The sequence below is a fragment of the Hyaena hyaena genome, unplaced genomic scaffold, assembly GCF_003009895.1.
Source record: "Hyaena hyaena isolate Hyena2069 unplaced genomic scaffold, ASM300989v1 scaffold_804, whole genome shotgun sequence".
NCBI lineage: Eukaryota > Metazoa > Chordata > Mammalia > Carnivora > Hyaenidae > Hyaena > Hyaena hyaena.
The window spans coordinates 778,720-783,887 of record NW_024081436.1 but is presented as its reverse complement, the minus strand read 5'-3'; the positions used below and the strand labels follow the sequence as shown (position 1 = coordinate 783,887).

Below are 5,168 nucleotides of genomic sequence, written 5' to 3'. Positions count from 1 at the left end.
TGTCCTTATTAGAAGACAGTCATGTGAAGACACAAGGACACAAAGGAAGTATGCCACGGGAAGATGGAGGCAGAGACTGAAGTTACTCAGCAGGAAGCTGAGTGAGGAATGTCACAGATTGCTGGCAAACACCAGGTAGTTTTTCCAGGAGCTAGAAAGAGGCAAGAAAAGACTCTCTTGTAGGTTTCAGAGGGAGCATGGTCCTGCCAACACTTTGATTTCGGATTCTAGCTAGCCTCCAGAACTGTAACACAATACATTTCTGTTATTTTAGACCACTCAGTTTGTGATACTTGTTACCCCAGCCCTGAGAAACTAATCCACACACCCTCAGAAAAATGTCTCTTCCTACCACATCACTCATACTGAGCCCTGCGGATGGATGATCAAGAGACTTACCATAGGGCTGCTTCTGAGTAGAATGATTTTGTCTTTATGATCACAGAAATTGCAGAAATACTACTCCACAACCCCAATTATGGCCACCATAACGTCACACCCACTTTCAGACACCAGCCTCCAAGTGCAAGAGACATTTTTTTCTTTTTCTTTTGTGCTACATTTTAAGTTCCATCAGGACCAGAGGAGCAGGAATCACTTGATTTAAAAGATAAGAAAAGATAGCACTTGATTTAAAATATTCTTGAAATATTTTAAACATCTCCCTCACTGTTCCATGATATTGTGTCATCAGACAGAAAGCCCTTTAAATTAAGCACTGAGCACTCCAGAGCCTTCCTAAAAATAAATCAACCCAGGAAAGATAATACATGTCATCCCATGTGAATGAGTCCATCTGAATGCACACACAGAGCAGCTCCAAAGAAGGGGCAGAATGGTGTGGTGACAAGAGCATAAGCATAAGCCTCAGAATTCTAGAAATCCTAAGTGGCAGCATGGTTCTGCATGTGCCCCTGGGAAAACCATTTTACTTCTCTGAGTTTCATTATCCATAAATAAAGATATCAATACCCACCTTTCTGGCTTCATGTAACGAATATAGATAAAGTTAACACGTACAATTCATTTGGGTATACAATTAGTGAATACACTTTTGTTGACATTTTCATTATTCTTTTATTAAATCCCAGTCCTGGACAAAGATCTTGGTGGAAAATCTGATTATGTCATCTCAATCCTTCTCCATCCTATGCCGAAAGCCTGAAACAAAAAATAGGTGATCCCATTTGACTCTGGGTTTATCTGTCTTACTAGAGTGTATTTTCATGATGCCATTGGAATAGGGGACCAATGCCTAACTATGTCCCTGCACTAGTAATGCAGTAAACAAAACTATTACACGTAGTAGGCAGTAAAAAAATGTTGTTGTATGTGGAAATTATCCTACATGATCTATTTTCCTCAGGATTCGCAATCATTTAACATGGGCAAGTTAAAGATTCTTATCCTAACACTGATTACTTTTGCTCTTGAGGAGCACCATACAAACTTCATCTAAGTTTACCTGGACTCAATCCTAAAATAAGTTAGGTTGTACTAGAGTTTTCCAAAGCCAATGTTGCATCAATGATACTTTGCTTTAATCATATTTTAAAATAAGTCAAAGTTCTTTGGATACAGAAGACTAAGAACAGAATACTCACACTTTCTGGTTTTTCTCTTACCCCAAATTTTCATTCATAGGCTTCCAAATACACATTGTCTTTCACAGAAGAGAATGGCCTCAGCTTTTAAATCTGAAATCTTCAAAGGGGATGCAATGCACAAAAAATGTGATACCTGGCAACACGGAATGGGATCAAATTTTAACCCATACATTTTATTTCCCTTGATTCTCTATTGATTCATCATGCCCCTTTCCTTCTTGCCTCAATATATAGACTTAAATGTGCAACCTTCTCTACGTTCGAACTGTTGTATCTCAGGTACGTCTAGTTCCTGGGTTTAATGCTCAGAACACCATTACTTGAGGACTGTGACAGACAAACAACAAAAAAATATTGCTGTGGAAGCATTAGAGCATTCTTAATGCAGCTTTCAACAAAAGCTGTATCTTGACTGCCATCTAGAGAAAACTAGAGATACTGAAATTAGCCAAGCTAATCTAGTATCTTGATGGGTTTATTTTTGTCTAACCCTTTGGTGAAAAACCATTTTAAATAAGAAACGGGAAATATTTAAATGTATTACGACTTAGGATGGTACCACTAATGTGTCTTTTACAAAACAATAGGCAGCAATTGCATTATTTCTAAGGAGAAATGATACTATTAGGGATAGCAATCTGCTTGCCTTTGAATTTATTTTATGGATCCCTTGTGAAAATATACATCAAGGTAATGTAATTATTATATCTACATAATTGTAATGGTGTAATTAAAACTGGGTGGTTGCTCTCATTAAATTCTCCAGATTGTGGTTTATTTCCTGCTGGCATGAGTTTTCATCTTAAAACAGATTTTAGAACCTTTCTATACTGTTCTTGTGATAATAATACTAATATTACTAGACAAGAAATTTCTCCAGTTTTGTAAAAATTTTTTCAGCAATTGTATTGTGAAGTGGTACCGATAAAACTTAAAGACACGGAGAATCTAGAAATGATTTCTCTAGGAAAACCATCCCAAAGTGTCCTCTCTTTATGTGCAACAAATACACCGGCTTTGTGCAGACTTCTGCTACCTAGAAATTTAAAAGCAGCGGTGGTAGTCACTGTCTTTTACATCACTGTGGGAATTATCTGTTACTGAAATGCCAAGAAGTCAAAACTTGAGCTTACTGAAATTCTCAACTATTTTCAACAGGGTTTTTATTTGTAACAGTTTGCAAATAATGGTGAGGAGAGTGTTAAATTCAGGAGACTGGAAAACTGAAACATAGCAGGATGAATTATAACGAATGATGCACATCTTAAAGCTGTACATTGAGATAGGGAAAGGGATGTGAAGAATTCACAGAGTATTAATATAAAAACCATAGACTAAATTTTGACCCCATCCTTTGTTGCTAGATATTACACTTTCTGTGTATTGCATCCTTTTTGAAGATTTTAGATTTCAATCCTAAGTTGAGCTTCTGTAACAGAGAATTCATGTTTGCAAGTCTGTGGATGAGAATTTGGGGCAAGACAAAATCCAGAAAGTATGAATATTCTATTCCTAGTCTTCTATATCCAAAGGACTTGGGCTTTTTTCAACATATGTTTAAAGCAAAGGATCACTAATGCAACACTGGTGTGGGAAAGCTCTAGTATGAGACAACTTATTTCAGTGTTGAGTTCAGGCAAATATAAATGAAGGCTGGGTGCTTCCAAAAGGGGTCAGCAAACTTTTTCTTGAAGGTTCAGGTAGTAAAAATGTTTTATTTTCCCAACCATAAGGTCTTACTAATCAATTACCATTGTAGCATGAGAACAGCCAGAGGGAATATGTCAACAAATGGGTATAGCTGTCTTCCAATAAAACTCCACCCACAAACAGGCAGTTGTGTTTGGCCAACCACTGTGTTGGGACAAAAACCTTTAATTTGCCCACTGTAAAATGACTGTCAGATTGTTCAGCCTAGGAATTATCTGTGACTGAAGTGTATAAGGAGCCAAAACTTAATGTAGGAGACCACGCATAGCTTATACCAACTCCAACCTACTCTAAACTACTCTCAGTTTTGTATTGTTTTGTTTTGTTTCATGCATCTGGTACATCTTCTAACTGTACCAAACTTAAAATACTCCCAGGGAAAATAACTTTTCTTGGATAGTGAAGAATTCAATACACAAACTTACAAACACACACACACACACACACACATACACACACACAAATACTCATATTAATAATAGAAGCAGAAAAGTGAAAGACAAGTAAATTTAGAGTAGACAAACATTTATGTATTAATGTGTATCTCTGGGCCTGTTTTTGGTCACTATTATTATCCTATGACTACACTCTATATTGAGCTATGAGACGCATTTTCATTTTAAACTTAGCTTCTATCTCACCATCGGTCCTCTCCCATGAGTCATGCCTATAAAAAAGGCAACCACTTATCCTTGCACTTGTAAGAGCTGTTGATATTAGATGGAACACATATGAAGAGTGAGGCTGTGGAGAAAATAGAAATCAAGCACAGTCTGAAAAGTTCTGCTTCAATCAATTGTAGATGTTTTTCTGGGCTTTTTGGTCTGTTTCACTGTTTCAAGGATAAGAGAAAGTTTGATCTCCAGTTTGATAGATTGCCAGAATCACCTGATAGATTATCAGTTTCGCTTCTTCCTCCATGAAACCATATTACTATGAACTCCCATAATCAATTACTTCCATGGTACTTTTTTCTTTCTGCCTTTTAATGGCCAGAGTAGAGTACAGAGACAGAACATAGATTCTAAGGAGGATAGACCTGAATTCTAATTTCTGCTGCTGTGTATACCGGCCTTGTGACCAGGAGACTGCTCTGAAACTCAGTTTTGTCTGTATAAAATGAAGGCAATACTAATACTCCATACTAATAAAGGTAACACGTATATTGCAATATTGTCATTGAGATTAAATAAGAACACTTGTGAGGGATCTTGCGCATCGCTCAATCAATGTTAGTTTATCTCTTCTCCCCACCACCACCCATCCCTTCTCTAGGACAACACTGCTGAAGTCTGGGACTGATTTATACATATCCTGCCTCATTACATGCCTGCTGCTAAACTGGACACAGAGCAGGTGCTTTATAAATGTTTCTTGAATAACAGTAGGTTCTCATATTTTTCTTTGTTATTGAAGATCTTACCATTTTAAACTGCTATAAAGATAAGCCAAAAAAAAAAAAAGAAAGAAAAAAAAGGAGCACCTGATAGGCTCTGTCCATTGGGCATTCAACCCGTGATTTCAGCTCAGGTCACGATCCCAAGGTCATAGGATCGAATCCCATGTTGAACTTCATGCTGAGCATGGAGTCTGTTTGCATTCTGTCTCTGCCCATCTCCCCTGCTCTCTCTCTTTCTCTAAAACAAAATTTAAAAGGATTTTAAAAGATAAGCCAAAAGGTATTCTCTGAGTCATAAAAAGAGACAAGTTTTGTAAATTAAAAAACAAAAGAACCTACTCCTAATATTGGTATATTATAAGAAAAGTAGGCACTTAAATATCTGCTGAAAAATGATGACACGTAAGTATGTGGACTACATTAAGGAGATACAGTTATGACATTTTTGTTCT

General features: G+C 36.9%; 1 long non-coding RNA gene across 1 annotated transcript; it reads right to left on the bottom strand.

The window, feature by feature from the left end:
- Nucleotides 1–1,092: 1,092 nt before the first annotated feature.
- On the bottom strand, nt 1,093–4,908 carry LOC120221687. Its single transcript, XR_005525873.1, has 3 exons — nt 4,801–4,908; nt 3,959–4,061; nt 1,093–1,161 (listed from the first exon to the last, which is right to left on the bottom strand). It is a non-coding gene; the product is annotated as an uncharacterized LOC120221687 (long non-coding RNA).
- Between the last annotated feature and the right edge of the window lie 260 nt (nt 4,909–5,168).